General features: G+C 25.1%; 1 long non-coding RNA gene across 1 annotated transcript; it reads left to right on the top strand.

The window, feature by feature from the left end:
- The first annotated feature begins 10,070 nt into the window (after positions 1-10,070).
- LOC107013743 lies at positions 10,071-11,197 on the top strand. Its single transcript, XR_001456150.2, has 3 exons — positions 10,071-10,220; positions 10,344-10,387; positions 10,843-11,197. It is a non-coding gene; the product is annotated as an uncharacterized LOC107013743 (long non-coding RNA).
- Positions 11,198-20,835: the final 9,638 nt, after the last annotated feature.

Genomic DNA, 20,835 nt, shown 5'->3' with positions numbered 1-20,835 from the left:
CCCCCCCACCTTCCACCAACCTACCCTAAATTTTATTTTATTTTTCAAAAACAAAAAATCCGCGGCCCCACCTTCCACCAGTAACTCTTAATTTTTTTGTTTTTCAAAAACAAAAAAATTCTGTTTGATTTCTCACTTAAAAGGGTTGAATATGGATTTTGATGTTAACTCATTTTGTCTATATTTATATGAGCTTAAATAGGTTGAAGATCATATTAATTCATTTAAGAAAATAAAAGAATTAGTGATCCATTTAATTAAATATGCGTAAAATGGTTTCATTTCACTTATATGGGCTGAAATTATCACCCCTAAATTAGGCTGAAGTTGTTTTGGTCTGGGCTTCTCTTGACAGAAGACGAGTGTAAAAACTGATTAAATCTTATTGGGCCTGGTAAGACTTAGAATAAGGTCCATCAAGTGTTCTTTGAGTTTGTTCGAATGTTAAAGCCCAATCTCTGAAGCTTTTAACCCAAGTTAACTTCCAATGCCTTATTTTGCACTTTACTAACTAACAAACATTGGAACACGTGAATCAAAAAATGAAGTAAATACTCATTTAATAGAAATAATTCATTTAAGTTGGGTCTACTGTCATATTTATCTATGGGAAAAGGGTCTGATATATCCCTCAACTTTGTCATTTAGAGCTGATATACCCCTTGTTATCAAAGTGGCTTATATATACCCCTACTTGTAAACAAATGGCTCACATATACCCTTTTCTTCTAATGGAAATGAAAAAAAATAATTTTAATCTAAATTTTTATCATTTTTTTCTAAAAAATATAATCCTATATGAGTAAATTTAATCCTCGCCAAACATATTTTTTTGACTTTTTTTTGTTTCAATGACTAATTTATAATTATTATTTTGATAATCAAATTTCTTTATGTTTCACTAATATTCTTGTAAAACTTATTGTAGATGACCAAATTTTTTCTTCGAAACAAAATTAAATTACAAGACACACAAAAAATAGTTTAATTTTTTTCTTTAAACTAAGGAATGTAAGAAAAAAACAAAATTAGAATAAGAAACTCAAATAATTATAATAAAAGAAGTCAAAAAATAATTATGTATGAAAAAAATTAAAATATACCTTGAATTTTGATAGAAGAATCATATATACCCCTAAATAATTTTTTAAAAAAATTAGAAGTAATAAATATAAATATAAAACTAATTTTTTAACTTCCGTTAAATGAAGGGTATATGTGAGCCATTTTGTAACGGCAGGGGTATATGTGAGTTGTTTGTATAATGGTAAAGACATATATGAGCCACTTTTATAACGAGGGTATATCAGCTCTAAATGACAAAATTGAGAGGTATATTAGACCATTTTCCCTTTATCTATTTATAAACTGTATATGTATGGAGTTTATTTTGAAAAATCAGATTAATTAGGTTAGTATAAACTCAAACATAGATAAATATTCTCAATCGTTTACCTTTACTTGTATGTTATTATAAAAATAAGTTTTCCTTATATGGGTTATCCTTGATATAATTACTTATTTTTTTGAATTATTTTGTAAAATTTAATTGATATAAATATTATATTAAAATACTTTATATTAATGATTACGGGCTAAATTCAAAATTCATATTAGATATGCTAAACAGCCAGAAAATTTTACCCAAAATTTGGCCATAATTTTGAAAAGACACTTATAATCTTTTTCCTTCAAAATAAAATTAAGGCTAACTATTGTCTAGTAAATTGCATAAAGCATTTATTATTTTGATAAAATCAATTTTTTGGATCCCACCTTATAAAATAGGAAAATAAAATATTTAATAGTTTTGTTTCTTCGTCAAATTCTCTTTCTTCTCGTTTTTTTGTCATTTCTTTTTTACCTTACCTTCTTTTAATTTTTCTGACTCTTTTTTAAAAAAAAATTAAAATGTGGAGTAAATTAAAAAAAAACTAACAAGAATAAATATCTCTGTCTCCAATAAAGTAATTCTATAAGATAACAGAAAAAACACTATTTTTGAGATTTAATTTCACATTTTTTATATAAATAATTAGTATATTAAAAAAATTATATCATAATTCAATTTTAAATACACTATTCATATTTTAAAATAAAACATTTACGCTTAATGTACTGTGAAAATTCTAAACTTACACCTTCAATGAAATTATCTATAACTAAATATGTTAAAGTAAATTATTAAAAGATAAACTAAAATTATATAAAAAAAAAAACAGTTTTTGTGAAGTTATTTTCACAAAATTTTAAACCGAAAAGAAATGTTTTATTCATGCATTTGATTTAAAAGAAAATTAATATATTTTTTGAAAATGTTAAGTGATACAAATTAGTTAATAAGATATATAACGGTTAGTAATAACTTACTTTAATATAAATACGTACTTTATTTATAATTTTATTTAAATGCAATATTTATTATGTGTAATTTCTTTTAATTTATTTTCTTGCTTTAGAATTATGCATATATAATTAGTTAGATATAATTTCATTTATGTAGAACATTCATATTATACAATGTTTATATATATTGTTAGGAAATTAGAAATTACATTATTGGTCGATAAAACTTGTATGATTTTTATAATATAGAAGACGTGAATGTTTGATTTCAAAATATAGAGGGTCTATCTTTGATTGAACATATATAGTATACAAATGTTTAGTGTAATTAATTAGGATTGATACTTATAAGTTATATGAATTTTATGATTTGCATAAAATATTAAAAGTATTTTGAGTTTTGACTATTTTTATAGTAATATTTTTCAGATTATATTAAAAATAATAATATATAATTTAAATTTGTTTACACAATAATTAATTAAATTATTTAATTAGAGCTTATTTAAGTATCAGTAATGTCATTATCATCGGAGAACTATGAAGATGTTTTTCTTTCAATTTATTTTTATAAAAATTATTTTGAAATTATAAAATTTTTCTATATCCGTTCGATGTTATTATAATTTTTCAATAAAGCTCCATCAACATTTTTATCCAAATAATATTTGTATGCGTCTCTACTATTCAAATAAAAAAGTATTAATTTTGATGAGTCGTTATTATGATATGATTCATCTAGGATTGAGCATATGAAGACAATTACATAATACGAGAAACATTATTGTAGTTTCAGTTTTCTTCATATTTCGCTCACATACATTCTAAGTATAAACAGATAAAATATACTCTACTTTTATTATTTAACTTCTTTCTAAAAATTCAATTTGTAATAACAACTCCTTTAAATAAATAGGAGTAACTATTTTGCCAACTCGATTAATTTCAGATTATTAATTTTGAATATTATAATATATAAATTTTTAGTATTAAAATTTAGATATAATTTATCTTTTTTAGATTAGAAAATATAAAGTAAAATATATCATCTACACTTTACTCCTCTTTTTATACTTTCTAAATTTTCCCTTTTTATCATTAAGACATAAGAAATAGAAAATAAATAATTTTTTGTAAAAAAAAGTAAAAAAGGAGGAATTTTTGAAACTAAAAAAGATATACTATAGTTTTTTACATTTTTTTTGGTTATATTATTTTTTACTACGGTTATATTTTTATTTTTTTTTTGATAAAACAAGGGCAATGATGCTAAATAGCCAGAAAAAAATAGCCAAAATTTAGTCAGAAAGATAAAAAGACTAAAATATCCTTATTTCAATTTTTGGATTTATTTCATTATACTTTTTCCTCCAAAACATAAGTAAGTTTTCTCTCTTTTCCAAACTCCTTAAACTACTAAAATACAAACTTTTTGGCTACCAAGGAAAATAATGATTTTTGTTTATATTTATGTGTGTCTAGTTTATTCGATTTATTTTTAAAAATAAATATTGTTTAGTTAATTAAAAATTTGTACGCAAAGTTAAAAAAATATTTTTGTACTTTCATTTTTATGCATTAATTTTTTAATTTCGTTTTTATACATTAATATTGTTTTCATTACTATACCATAAAAGTTATTGTACTACATACATATAAATATAACCTACACTCCTTCCTCTACCCCTTCCCTAAACTCAATTATGTACACAATGTACTAATGCATATCTTTGGAAAAAAATATTTGCTTAAAATAAATCTCTTTATTAAGAAGACAATTAAATTATCTCTTTAGTAATAAATATAAACGACTAGCTTATCTACTTAAGATTATACTTAATTAGTAAATTAAGCGGCACTATGCATGATTTTTTTTTAATCTTCAATTTCAAATAAATTAAATGATAAATTTTAACACTTAGATGTGTAATCATGATTCATGGATTTGATTTTATCCAAACTAAAAAAATAAAAATTCTTAATTATAACCATATGATACATATTCTTTAATAATTAGAGTTTTATATCGAAGAAGACAATTAAAATTCATGTTAATAATAGACAAAATTAGATTATTCTCCAATTGAAAAATTTACAAACTACTCGGTCATACATAATTTAGTTGAATTAAGTATAACTTTCAAATTTACAATTGAATTTTCTTTAAATAAAATCAATCAATAAACTTATATATACCATAATTAATAGACCGATCATATAACGTGTATGCTTTTTCTTTACGAAAAAAATAAAAATATAATTTTGAGAATTGAATATTTTAAATATGAAAAAAGATATAATCAGATATTTATAACTATAAACATATCAAATTTTGCATATTCTAATTGCTCTAAACAAATTTATAATGACTTATAATAATTATTAAAATTATGTCACCATTTCTAACCACGAATACACGATTAGTTACTTCAATTTTATTAATTCAAAAGATGTCTCAAAATAAAAATGTAATATAAATAAAATTGTATATATATGTATGTATTGTATATGTTTATAAATAATTAAGCCCTGTTCTTAATTAAATAATCAATAAAATTATATATATAATCACAAAATTATGTTAAGACATATTTTTAAGTTATAAAATCAAAAAATTATATTAACTTTAGTTATCAAGGTTAAAAAGTATATAATTTAAACAATCAAATGATTACACGTACATATTTTATGTATAACTACTGATTTGATATAACTTAAACAATTATTTTAAAAAATATAAACATATGATTTGAATTTATTTAAATATGTCAATTGTAAAAATACTTAATTAGAGGTTATATTAATACTTAATAAATATAAGTAATCATGTTCAAGTTATAAACAGACATAAAGTATGGGCGCGAAACTACAACACTGATACATAATTCTCTGAGGTTTCTATTATTTATTATATATAACTAAGATCAATACATATGAAATATGTGATTTTTATAATTTTTATAATGTATTGATATCCACCATGTCTAAAGTGTATTGAATTTTTAAATGTCGTTATTGAATTTTTTTTAAATAATATTTAAATATATATTATTTTAAAATAGTTTTTTTTATGTGTTGATTTCTAACATATTCTTTTATCTTTATAAAAATGTTTTGCAAATTATGCTGGATTATTATTATTACTATTATTATTATTATTATTATTATTATTATTATTATTATAACTTTACGATCTAAATTTGATGTACTTCTGTTAAATAAAGTAGCTCACATATATCTACATTTATACAAATAGTTCGGATAACTATTTCGCTTGATGGAAGTAAAAATATCAATTTTTTGGAATCTATATGTTTTAGTTTTTTATTAAAACAAAACTCATATAAGGATTATATGATCCATCTCATAAAGTTTAGTTATATATTTGATACTTCTTACAAGTGATTTTTGTTTTCTTTTTTATTTCAACGATTAGTTTCAGTCTTAAATATGATATTTGTGAATTTATTTGCTTATCATTATCCAAATTATTTATTTTGAAAAGGGCGAAAAATGAAAAGAAAGAGTAAGAATGGAATAAAGAGAGAAAAAAAGAAAAACTAAAAATATTTTCTTTTGCAGTGATATTTGTAATTTTATGAGTAAGTTTATTTTGTAATGTAAATTTTAAATTTTATATTCTAAATTTTAATTTTTGTATTCTAATATTAATTTAAAATTTGTATATATATATTTTTTTTATGAGAAAATATGTATTGGCCTTTGACCATGTCACAATATTTCTATAAAAAATTAAAAGTCATGTATGTACGCAAGTTAGATAAAATTTAAAAATTAGTCAATTTACTATGTATTGAAAAACTTTTTCATTTATTGAAGCTTAATTAATAAATAAATGAATAAAAAAAATATAAATTTGACAAAGAAGGATAGAGTTGTCAAAAAATAAATTACTTTATAGTGTGAACACATATTTGGACCATTATGGACAAATTATGGCCAAATTTTCTGGCCAAAAGGATTTTTCATTTTTAATGTTTAACTATGGAATCTTAATTTTTTAATCTCATCAATCATTTCCAATGCATTGAAAACATAATTGAAAGAATATATTCACTATTTAAGTTAAAGGATAAAAATGTCGAGAAAATGGTCTAGAACCCCTCCAATCTATACCCGAAATTTCAACTACACACTCCTACTTCACAGGTATCATATTACCCCCTGACTGCTTAAAAGATGAATTATTACACCCCTAAAACATCATAACCACATCTATGCTAATGGGTGAGACTCACTCTCTGTAGAAATTTTATTTTAACGTTTTTTAAATTCTTTTTTCTTTTTGACTTATTATTTAAAGAACAATTTGATGTCAAAATTTATGAATGTATTTTGGATCTTCAATTTGAAACATATTGTTGATAATATAGATGGTTGTTAATTATTTGAAGTTGAATATATTGAGTTTGATTGAGTTTATGGCTGTGATTTTCAAATTTAAAGACGCCCGAAATTTTATGGAAATTGAAGAGATTGAAACCTCCATTAAAATTGGTCTAAAAGCTTGAGCTAACAATTTGACTTGCCACAAACGAGCATCGTTTTGAGTGGGTAATATATCAAAAGGTTGGAAACTTTGAGAGAAACTTATATTTAAAATTTAAGGAAATTTGGAGATGATTTAGGGTGGTTTTATATCAAATTTCAAAGTAATGAAATGAAGAAGATGAAGAATTTTTCAGATGCGTAGGAAAAGGAATAATTATTAAAATTAGTTGTGGATTTTTTGGGTATTAAATATAAGATATCTTAATATTCAAAATTTATTGAAGAAAATCATTTGGGTGTTCATGTATTAAGCTTATCCAAGCTTAATTTGCTTTGATTTTTTTAAAAAAATGGTGCATATATCAAAGATTTTTAATATATAGTTCTTGATTTTGGAGAGTAATGGATGAAATTGCTATAAATGATTTTGGTGTATCAATGAATATAGAGCCTGTTTGGTTCAGCTTAAAAGCTGGTCAAACTGAGTTAAAAGCTGGTTTTTGACTTATTTAGCTGTTTGGCAATACTCAAAATAACTTATTTTAAGTTAAAAAAAACTTATTTTAAGCCAAAAGTTAAAAGCTGGTGCAGGGGTGTTTTTTTTTTTTTTTTAGCTTATAAGCTGTTTTAAGTTGACCACATTTTTATCTTTTTGCCCTTAATATTTTTATACAATCTCCAAATTACCCACATAACCCTAACATCTCTTTCTTTCATTTTTCTCTTTTCACGTTCGGCATAGAAACTTCAGCACTTTTATCCAAAGACATAACTGCTTATTTTAAAAATAAGTTTCAGCACTTTCAAAAGTACTTTTTTAAAGCCTCTTTTATTAAGCCCATCCAAACGGGCCCATAGTGATATGAATGATTTCAAGATGGTGAAGAACTTTGGTGGTGCCATAGATTTGATTTATGTTATTGTGAAGAAAAAAGAAAATTAATAATTAAAAACAAACATTTATTATTTGTACTGGTTCTCACTCTCTCTAAGAGAGCGAGATACACTCACTGTGCCACGTAAGTGTCCAAGGAGTAAATTATTTTAGTTTTAAACAATTCAAGGAGGTGATAGGATATTCATAAAGTTAAAAAGTGTTTAGTTGAAATTTTGAGTATATATTGAAAGGATTTTAAATCATTTTTTCTAAAAATATCTAAAAATAAACTAGATCATATATAAACATATGTTTTTATTATTGTGACCAAATTATGGCCAAATTTTTTTGGTCAAAAGGATTTTTGCAATTCATATATTGAATTCCCATCAAAATCAAAGAAGATAAAGACAAATAAATTGGTCACCTTTCTCAATAAGAAATTATTCGATGATAAGAAAAAAGAGGATTGTTGGGTTGAGAGTATTTGGAGTTTTGCAGCTTTCGATAATATTTGTTTATTATTAATTGGTCAAATGGGGGGACCAATTAAGCTCTAAAATACAAAGTCACAGGTGAAAGTTGACATTAGTCTTTCATTAAATTATTAAATTTTTCTGAAGAAATTAGTAATTTTTCTATTTCACCCGCCGCACGTAGAAAGGACTATTATTAATAATAAGAGTATTTAAAATTAATATAAAATTATTTATTGAATAAATATTATTAAAAATTTTAAAATAATATATAGTCAACAAATATTGTTCGATAGAGAATATAAATTTTCATTTTATTAGTAAGTTTTTAATTCTCATCTCATAATTTTCTCTTTTAGTTTTCTTTTCTTATCCTTTATATGGAATTAAAACAAATGATTATTATTTTATAATATTTTTTTTATTTTAAAAATAATTCTCATATTTCACTTTTCAAATATTAACTTAATTTATTTGTAAGCTTAACTAAATTTTTAAAATTAAAATTTAGATATTTAATAATTATGAAAAGTATTATCAATACTGATTCTTCTTATAGAAATATGAAAGAAAAAAACTACACACCTTGATAAGTTTTTCATCTTTTCCTTTGATCATTTAAATTCATAATTTTAAAATAAAAAAATATGAACTAATTATCATCAGAGCAATTTTATCGCATAATAGTAATATCCATTAATTGGGTTGTGTGAGTGGAAATGTGTCTGTCTCCGTGTCTCGCACTAAAACCTTAACCAGCTATTCGGATAATGTTAGGCAAATACCCACTCAATCACTATTTCTTTTTTATTTACAAAATAATATCTATTATACAAATTAAAAAATTGAAAACTAACATGATTTTAAAGAAATAAAATAATAATAATAATATAAAATAAACATTTCCTCCTCTTCTTTTTCTATCTATTATTTCGGATAGTCGTAACTAATTTTTAGATATATATCCTTTTACAATTATCAGATCTAAAATTACGAACCTAGCTAATTTAAATTTATATAATTTATTTTTAAAAAATATCTCTATAACAGAAAAAATAATATTTTCTAAATTTGAATGTATTAATTAAAATTTAAGAGATCTGATCCAATTATGAATATGAACCACATGGTAGATATGAACTAATTTAAGCACCGCGCTTAGTAGCTTGACATTTAGGTTAGGTACAGATGCACTAATCTTACTAATTAGTTTCAATTTGGACACGTAATTAGTAGAACATAGTGTTTGGTCGAATTTAAATTTTTCCACATAATTAACGGGACATATATCGTAAAAATATAATAGTATAATATTAGAGAAAAGTGGCATACTGTTGAAAATAATATAATAATTAATCCACTATTTATATATTTAACAAAAGTACAAATTTATTATATCACACAAAATATATTCGTTTAGTTGAAAATATAATTTCAGTAATAATTTAATGACGTGTCCCACTGTATGTATAAAACCATTTCTTTTTCTTTTCTAAAAGGGGCAAATTCAATCTTACCATATCAATCACTTATTAGCATTAATTAATTATATTTACCTAAATATCCAACTTTGAAACAGAATAAAAACTGAATACTGTCCAGATAAGGTGAAAACACTTGATAAAACAGTAATTGCTAATGAAGTAACCACGTAAATTATGATACAGTGTTGAAAAGACTGTTTCATTCTTAACAAAATACAATATAAAATGATCCTTATAATTCGTGATTTAAATTTAATTACGGCGATAAAAGAAATTTACTACATATAAGGTCATTAATTATGACAGGTAAGTAAAAGTTCAATTTTAATATTACAAAATTATTAAAATAATTGGCTCCTCCTATAAAAAGACAATACCTTTAGCTGTCATATTTTTCTGTTCTCAGATCTATCTTTTTCCTGTCATAAAAACAAATGGAGAAAAAGGTTTCTTTCCTCAGTTTATTGTTACTAATATTTGTGGGATTTTCTCTTCTAATCTCAACAATTGCAGTTCCTTCTTCAAGTAAGACATAAACCCTTTTTTTTTTTTAAAGAAAATAATCTTTTAATTTCTTTTAATATATATATATATGTTACTTGATTTTAATATGTTAATATATGTGTCTTGTGTGGTGATAATTCACAGGAAGTCTTAAGACAAATACAGAAAATCAAGTTTCTCATGACAAGGTTCTCTTTCTTCTCTCTTCAATCTTGTTTTTATTTATTTTTTGTTAATTTCCTCATGGGGTAAAATGGAAAGTATTGGGTTGAAATTTAAAAAAAAAAAGAATTGAGATAATAGAAAAGTTTGAAATTTGTATTAACACTTCCACGCTTTCACTTGAGATTTTTTTATTTTTTCTGTCTCAATTTATGTGGTTTGATATAAAATTTAAATAGATATATATTTTTTCTTATTTATGGTCTAAAAACAAACTTTAGTCACTTAAATGATTATAAATCATCTTAATTTAATATTTAAAAAATGAGAATTTTAAAAATAAATTGTGAACAGATGGAATCTTTCACTTAAAATATTCCTTATATTCGTTTTTTTTAACTTTAAATTATATTTTTAAGTCAAATTAAGTTGTAAATGATTTATATATGTCCAAGTAATTTATTAATTTTTATTGTTGAAGGTGGTATTGATGGATGAGTTGGAGAAGAAGAGGGAATTGTTGGTGGAAAGAGATGATTATGCAGGAACAGGTGCAAATAATCATCATGACCCAAAGCCTCCTGGCTCTCAATGGTCAAATCTAAATTAATTAATTACGTTTTAATTGCGTTTAAGATTATGTTTATCTGTACAAAAGATGAAATAAAGATTATTAAGGAAGGATATATATGCAGTACTACTCTACTCAAGTACATGTAATTATATATGTTGCTTGTTTTTTATTCTTATTAGGAACTGCATTATTGTCCTTTCTTCCTTCGTACTAATTCATGTAATAGCGATTGCGTGAACATAATGTTTTTTTTTTTTGGGAAGAGGCGTTTATGATAACACCTTTAACGATACGATAATTGAGTCTAACTTAATTTTAAAAAAATTAGCTTAGGAAGAAGTAAGGCTTTTTTCTAGTATACATAGCCAGTCTCCCACTCTATTTTTCAATGGGAAAAATGATAAATATACCCCCAAAATATCATTAATGATATACAAATATCAGATACACTTCATCATACTTTTGGACTAGTGCTCCTGCCATCCAAAAACTAAAGCGTATATGTCCTTTACTCTAACGGAAGACTAAGTAGGGACATGTAACACAATCTTATTCGACGTCGGATTGGTGGATAAGATTATGGCACGTGTATTTCCGTTAATATAAAGGGTATATATACTCTAGTTTTTAGACGATAGGGGCACTAATATTCCAAAAGTATGATGAAGGGTATCTGTGTACCATTTATAATAATTCGGGGCTATATTTGTCCTTTTTCCCTTTTCCCAATATATGAATTTTATCTAGCTGTAATTTATTACGTACACTCTCGATTTTTCTGTCACGATCAAGACCGTTGTGAGTGATATCTACACTATTTTTATAGTGGAGAATCATTAATGTTAACCAACTAATCCCAAGCTGAGTATTTAAAAATGCGAAAGCAAGTTTAAATGTAAAAAATAAAGTTGAGTTCTCATAAACTCCAAAAGTCTAATAACGGATCGCATAATTAAATATCTAAAACCTGAAAGTTAATGTACCAATATATGAACAAGGAACCATCTAAATAGAAAGAGAACTCAAGGCAACTCGGAAGAACCGGCTCACCTTGAATTCGATTCGATCACTTATCTTCTAAGCGAGGTCTATCAAAAACTGCTTGAATATGCCTTATACGAAACAAAGAAAGAGCAAGTGCAGCATCAGTACACAATCACAGTGTACTGGTAGAATCACACGACTATCCCTCTAAGTGCAATATATAAGCAAGTCAATACAACATTACAAACATGCATATATCAAACATGCACAATATCAATTATCACATTCTCAACAATATGCATTTACAACAGGTCATTGGTCCTATTATGGAATCCATACTCAAATAATTAGTGTATGTATCGTGGCACCCGTTTCAAGTTTGTCTGTCAGATCGTGACACCTATTTCAAGTTTATGCCAGTATATGGCAATCGATTCCTGTTAGTATGTCGAAAAGTGACAGACGCTCCAATCAAAATACTATAATCACAATCACACTGTACATTTTCAAAATCATACAATTAAGAGGTTAAGAGGTGGTTCATGACATATAGTTATTTGTTCATACTCATTTATGATTAGTGTGATAAAAAATTAAACATTCACATACATTTATGCAATATATTGTAGCAAGTAAAAACATATATCATACAATATAAAATCACGACTATCATCTACCTCGAACCAAGCTTGAATCCCCTAAGAAACTTAACTTTTCCTGTTTCAAATTATTTCCCCTTGTTATTGGTATATAAACAATCAGTATAACACAAGGATCAATAAACAAAGGTTAATTACCCTGATTAAAACCAAAATGATCAACTCTAGGTCAAACTCTTAATCCTACATACCCAGGTATAAGACTATTTCCATCATAATTCTCATATTAAAATCCTCCCCAATCAATAATTATCCAAGAATGGTGAGAATGTCAATGACGTTTTTTGAGGTTTATTTTCGACTAGGGTCGTCTCTCAAAATAAAAAAGTGCAGAATAATGACATTTTTGAGGTTTATTTCCGACTTAAGTTGTGACTGTCCCGCTATGGCGGCCCAAATCCTGCCAGAGCGGCCTCGCCTTGGTGGCACTAATATCGCTCTAGCGGCTTGCACAGAGATAGAACGTCGGATTTTGAGTTCACCACCCCAATTTCACAACAAACCTTCAATCTATGACACTCAGAAAATACGCGTTCATGCCAAGATTAGTTTCGAGAATTCTACTCACTCGAATTTGATTCCGTAAAGTCGTACGTATTCCTTAACGTCTAAGTTATGTACTCATATGGTAAAATTAATAATTAGACCTCCTATTTGTTACCAACCTTACTGACTTCGATTTCGTTCAAATCTGGATTAGGTTGGGAATTTTCAAATAATACCGAAAAAGTTTTTCGGCCCAATATTTTTTCGCGTTGGCTTTTCTATAATGACGAAAACCGATCGTTACACTTCCAGTCGATAAACATTTAGGAAAATTAGGTGGATCTCGAACATTATAAGTGTGTAAGAAAAAATATCTCATTATGTTAAAGAATGATGGGTAGACTTTTTAAATGGCTTGAACAATTTCTCTTCCTTTAAGCTTGCTTTTATGTTGTGAGTTAGATCTATAATCTAACTTAACATGGTATCATAGCAAATCTATCTCACTCAATGTTGACACTCCAAGTTAGGTATTAAAGAATGACAAGAAATGAATTTTTTATAAGGTTTGGACAATTTTCCTCCATTTAAGCTAGTTCTAAGAGTAAAATAGACTAAAAACCTAATTTTTAGAGTGAAATAGGCTAAAAACCTAACATGTGTTGACATTTTTTTCAAACTTAAAAGTAAAAGATTTCAACTTATTTATGGAATATAGCTATAGTTTAAAGATATTATATATATATATAAGGGATAATGCACAAGTATCCCCTCAATCTATGACAAAAATTCCTGGTACACACTTATACTATACTAAGATTCTATTACCTCTGAACTTATTTATAAATAATTTTATACCCCTTTTCAGCCTACGTGACACCATCTTGTGGCCCAACATGTGTTGACATTTTTTTCAAACTAGTGCCACGTAGGCCAAAAAGGTATAAAAAATTATTTATAAAATAAGTTCAGGGGGTAATAGGACCTTAGTATAGTGTAAATGTATCTCTGAGATTTCTGACATATGTTGAGGGGGTACTTATGCATTTTCCCTATATATAAAATAATATGTTCTTTTTATCGTTCACTCTCTCCATCACTCCCTTGCCTCTCATTGCTTGCGTATTTGAATATTTCTATATAATTAATTAAGGACGATATATCATATCTATATTCAGGACTAAATAGGGAAGAGATGAAATGCTATATGTAGCGGCATTTTAAGCTAGTTGTTTCTTTTGTTTTTATCGTCACACTATGGATAAAAATATTTCTTATTTGGACTTATCTTGTGAGCATCAAGTGTTCTAAAATAAAATAAAACTATGATTTGGTTCACATAGTATCTAATTTACTACACTCTACTTGTCATGAATACCTTCGAAAAAGAAACTAGTTTGATTCTTAAAATGATTATTTTGACCACGCATGAAACAACAAAGCACCTGCTGGTTATTTTTGTTGACTAGAATTTCAATAGTTAAATAGTATTTTCTCGATTATTTTATCTTGTTTATCATTTTAAAATATATTTTTACTTTTCTTATGTTTATTTTTTTTTCTTTTTTACTTTACACTTTAAACAAAATATGTTTTTGTAATATTACACCTTAGCATTAATTATTTATTTCCTAAGTAATCCTTTTACAAAGCCTATCAAACATTAATTAATAAAAGGGATATGATAAGATATACATTCATTAATAGAGGTGTATGATAAAATAACTATATCTATTATTGTTTTCTAGTGTGTCAAGTTCAAATGTAATTATATAAATGAACGGAGACAGAGTTTTTCATATTTTTTTTCAAATAATTTTAAATATTTAAAATTGTGGAGACAGAGTTTTTCATATTTTTTTCAAATAATTTTAAATATTTAAAATTGTTAACTATGATGAGTTATACTAGTTATCATAGAGTTTCTAAATATGCATTGTAAGTTTTCTTTCAAAAACGTTAAGTATTTATATCTGAACTCACATCAAACATTAATCAGTATAAAAAATTACCTACTTTGAATATATATATCAAGTCAAATAAATTAAAACAAAAAATATTAGCTAAATCGTCAGTAATTTGGTGGATGAAGTAAAAACAAACGTAAAGTCCTAAAATTTCTGTGAGACCATGATACAATTGTGATACATAAATAAGATGATAGGCAAAGAAATAAAGAACTTTTTTCTTGAATTTATTGGGTTATATACCTACCTAGCAAGTGGTGTCACGAGTTACACGACGAAAATTAATTTATAGGACCTAAAAATAATTGAATGAAAGAAATGGAGTGAATGAACTTCTCTCCCTTTGGCAGACTTGGATGGTTCTTGTACTCTTGGCACTACTATATCCACCAACAGTAGGTATGACTACATTGTTAGGACCGAAAATAAGCAGGTGTAAATACGGAAGCTAGTAAAGCAAACCTCGAAAGACCACGAGTAAGAAGACAACGAGAAATATACCAAAAGACACAAAGATTTAACGTAGTTCGGTCAATCGACCTACGTCCACAAAGGAGATGAGCAATCCACTATAAATATGAGAGTACAAAATACAGAGGGAAACAACCTCAACCAATTCACTCGGAATACATGGGAGGTTCACACAAGTGATAACGTATCAAGCTTGTGACCCATAAATTCTTCCCCTAACCAAAACTCTCAAAACCCTTAAGACTATATTGTGAATGCTGATTAAGTTAGAAGGAACATTCCTCTATTTATAGAGTCCTATACCTTTTTCTACAAGAAAAGGATTAGTTAATCCAAAAACCTTTTTCTAAAAGAAAACCTATTTATGGTAAGAAATTTAGGGCAAATAAAACCCAACATACATGAGGTTAGGATTAAATAAGCGGTGCGCGGACCTATTTTATGGTCAGGAGTTTATTTAAATATTTTTTGGCGAAAAGTTATATATAAAATAAGTGTAAATTAGGTATATAGCATTTTATGTAGTCATATTCTCAAGTTATGGCATAAGAGTTTGATTTGCATTGTATAACATTTAATATATCAAGTTATAGCATTTTTTAAAAAAGAAAATAATGTTAATTTTAAATTATTAAAAATAGATAGTAAAATAAAAAAAACGGATAAATTAATGTTAGATAGTGTGATTCGTGAAATTAGTTATTATTAATTATTGATAACTAATTAGCATATTTTAAGGGATTTGAAATTTTTTACAGATTAGATATACCATAAAAGTCTCCATTTAGTTTTAATGATAATAAGTTATGATTTAAATCCTTAAAATACTATAATCTGTTATTTTCTTTTCTTAAACGTGCATTGTTTGTTTTTTTCAGAATTGAGTATTATTTTGATATTTGAATATTGTTATATTTTTTTGTTTTTTTTAAAGAAAATTCTTAAAATTTGACGTTGAAAACGATTAGATTTGATTTGATGGAGAACATTGTGTCAATATTAATTAAACATGGTGGCAAGTGGAATTGATCAGGTTAGTTTTTAATTATGATTTGTTATGTTTTAAGTATAAATTGTTGGTTGTAATTATATTTGTTTTTTTTTGTCATGTATTGAATGTTTCTTTTTTTTTATTTCTGTTATATTGCAGATGCTGATATGATGTATTTTTTGTGATACAATTACGATGTGTATATGATACCATGAAAAATATTAAGTAATAGTAATTTTCTTTTGATTTGTAATTAAAATGAAGATTGGTGTGATAATTGATTTATGTAGAAAATACAAAAATTTACAGATTTTGAATCATTGTGCAGTTTTATTGTGAAAAAAAATATGAAAAAAGTCTGACAGTTTGTATTAATATTTTTTGAAAGTTATATGAAATGTGAATTTTTGGTAAAAGCCACTCCATATTATATTTAAATTGTCAGGTGATAAAATTTTGTATATTGATGAAATATGAAAACTGTATTATTTATGTATGTAATGTATGAATATATTGTATGAAATATGTATAAAAGCCCATTTTTTGATTGTATATATTAGTGTTTGATTTGTTATATATATGAATTTTGTATAAAGTTTGGATTAATTGTGTAATAAATCTTTAATAAATTGTATAAATTGTGTATATGAAAGTGCTTTTTTTGATTGTATGGATAAGTGAATTATATAGTATTTTTGTATGAATTGATTTTTTGTAAGTGATATGTTACATATATATGAATTGTGTATAAACAGTGGATTAATTGTGTATGAAATTGGATTTTTTTTTGTTCTATATATCAGTGAAATATATAGAAAGTGTGTATGAATTGTGTCTAAAATGATGCCACCCGGTCAAAAAAGATCACCGGGAAGACCCAAATTTGAACGCTGGAAGGGGTTCGTTGATGTGAAATTCAAGAGGACAAAAAGCACATGCACTAGATGCCATCAAGTTGGACACAATAGGAAGACATGTTCAAATTATCCTGTACAAAAACAATGATTTCCTACTGTTACATCTGTTTTTTGAGTATTTAAATTGTTAAATCACATGTTTTATTTTTTTTATTGAATCATATTATTTTTCATACAATGTTCATCTCACTGTATATACAACTGTTCATATGTTAACATTTGTTACAATAAATAAGTCATATAATATTCATACAGTATGCATACAGTTATTTCATATTGAATGAGGACTATATACAAAATTTATATATTTATACAAGCAATATTTGCATATAAAATAATGTATGTTTATGTTCTACATATCAAAGTATAATATGATATAATTCATACATTTTTCATACAGTATTCATACCAGTAATATAAGTAACATTTGTTTCTGTTTTGTATTTGAAAGTATACAGTTATCATACAGAATTCATACAACAAAAATTTAATGCGTATTGAATAAGTAATTTATGCAAAAGTCATACACATTTATTAAGGTATAATTATATATTTATTCATATTGTCATATTGAATCATATGTCAATACCATTTCATATATTTTTCATACATTATGCATATAAAAATTTAACATTACATATTCAAAAGTGCAATTTATACAAATATCATACACATTTAAAAATTATAAATATATAGTGAAGCTGTCATTTATATATATTTAAAAAAAAATAGTATATATATAACATTTGTCTATGTTTTATATATCAAATTATAATATGACATTCATAATTCATATAATGTTCATACATGATTCATACAGTGTTCCTATATTTTCTTGTTGCGTTCAAAATTTATACGAAGTGAGACAGATTTAATAATTAGTAATATTTATTGATAATTTATATAAAACCATCAGTATTCATAATAAAAAACTGGAAAATTACATAAATAGTTCATAAGTTAAAAAAATATGTCATTCAAAAAATGTACAGTGTGCGATGAAAATTTCTACTTTCTGTTACGGAATTTTGGAGTAGGATAATTGGTGGTGTCCATAACTTGTTCTTTATGAGTTCGAGGTACACCCTTCTTTCACAGATTCACCTACGGTTTACTTTTCTTTCCCTTTTCTCTTCTTCTCGATTTCCTTTGGCTCTTTGTTTTTTTTTTTCATTTTTGATTTTTCTGTTCTAGATTTTTCTTTTGCAGATGAAGATTGAGTTTGTGTTTGAGACAAAATGTTGAAAGATGGAGCATGAAATTCCTCAGATCTTGCTTCGTCGTTCAACCTTCTACTTTTACGCGGGGTTTCATTGCCTCTCTTCGACATTATACAGATTTTTGAGTCCAAATTTGGAAGATTATTGACCAAAACAGTAGATTTTGGTGAAGAAGAATGTTAATGTTGTAGATTTTTTAGCAAAACTGCTAATGTTTGTGAAGATTAATGTTAGGCGTGCGAAATAAAGAAGATTTGGTGAGGATTTGGGGAAGAACAAAATATTTGGGGAAGATGAATTTTTATTTTTTTTAAATGTAGCGTGTGACAGTTTTTTAAAAAAACTGGTATTGGTTTAGATAGTGGTGAAAAAAAATGGTATTGGTTTAGATAGTGGTGGGTAGTTATTATGGAATGATAAAATTCCTATTATTTTGTAATTTTTTTTAAAAAGGTAACTATATAATGTTTAATTTAATTAATAATAGTTAAAGAGTTTTTTTAAAAAAAGGTAACTTAAAAAAAATAATGTAATCAAATAATTTGGTTTAAAAAAGATAACTTAAAAAATTAATTTAATTAAATAGATTGATTTAAAAAGGTAACTGAATAATGAATGTAATTATTTAAATAAATTAATTATTATTTAAATAATTAATGAGAATAATATATTTTTATAATAAATGTAATTATTTAAATAAATTAATTATTATTTAAATAATTAATGAGAATAATATATTTTTTCTTGATATGCTATAACTTGATAATAATATGCTATAAGTAGTTTATTATCAAAAAGTATATTTATAACTTGATATTTATCATCTTAAATGTGTGTGGAGTGTTATTTTATTTTTTAATTTGGTTTTGTTATATTCTTATTAAATTAGAAGAACCTAACGTTAAATTATTGACAGTTTTAATTTAAGATATATATGTTTGTGCCTCTAAAGTGGTTGAACTTTAAAAATTAGTAGTATAAATTTGATTATAATGTAAATCGGGTCCTAGAACGGTTAATGGTGCACTTGACCAAATTCAAAAGGACAAACCCAATTCAAGATTAATGGATTGGGCATCATTTTCTAAAGACACATACGAATTATGGGAAAATCATAGAGAGTAATACACCTTACATATAGTAAATTATTATTTCATATCAAATTTTATAGTCATAATTTATTCTATTTGTAATTCGCAGGAAATGTCTTATTTTTTTGTCATCTGATTTGGTGTACAATTAGTTATTTTATACATATTGGTATAAAATGTATTTGTATAAAGCGAGAGAAATGAATTTATACAAAACTGAACAATTTATATAAAATTGAATGTATCTAACGAATTATACAAATTAAAAGCTCCATAACAAACATAAAATTAATTATAAAGCGTAATTATGTAAACTATAATTATAATATATAAATATGATTTTTATGTTTGATAAATACGAAAGTTATTCCATTTTTATATCAAATGAATGTGAAATATATGTCAATCACTGATGACTATTTACACATTTAATCTTTTGGAGGGTAAGTAAAGTACTATATTTTTATATTATCATTCATATTAATTTATGTGACGGTGATAGACTAAATACAAAATTTAAGATTTTCTTTGAAGTGACACAATAACTATTCCTTTTTCGTGCCTTTTAATAGAATTTTTCTTTCATGAATATTACATGATATATATATATAGAGAGAGAGAGAGAGAGGCGTGTGAATAGTTTTGTCAATTAGGATTCAAGTTGAGTTAATTGTAAACTTATTACTCCCTCTCTTTTTTCAGTTTTTTTTTCATTTGGAGTATGCAAATTTTTACTTTCAATTTTTAAAATAAATTTACATATTTTAAAACTACATAAAAGTTTTTTTAAAGTATAAATATATAAAGAGAAATATCCTTTATATATAATGAGAATTGAGATTTTACTAATTTCTTCAAAATATCCTATAAAATAATTCTATCTATTTCAATTTTGATCTAAACGCGATCCTCGAGAGTCAAAAATTTCTTTTTTGTTTTCTCCATCTATGTTTTAGTTGACAATTCAAAAGGCACATAGGATTATTTTCTAAATCCATCTACATTCTAGATCTTTACATGACTTCCTATCTATGCTAAAACCATTCAAATGTAGTTTTCCTTACGGAATGCCAAACTTTAAGAAAATTCAAAGCACGGTAAAAAATTCATTTCT

The sequence above is a fragment of the Solanum pennellii genome, chromosome 3 (assembly GCF_001406875.1).
Source record: "Solanum pennellii chromosome 3, SPENNV200".
Taxonomy (NCBI): domain Eukaryota; kingdom Viridiplantae; phylum Streptophyta; class Magnoliopsida; order Solanales; family Solanaceae; genus Solanum; species Solanum pennellii.
This window is presented reverse-complemented; position numbering and strand designations above follow the sequence as displayed.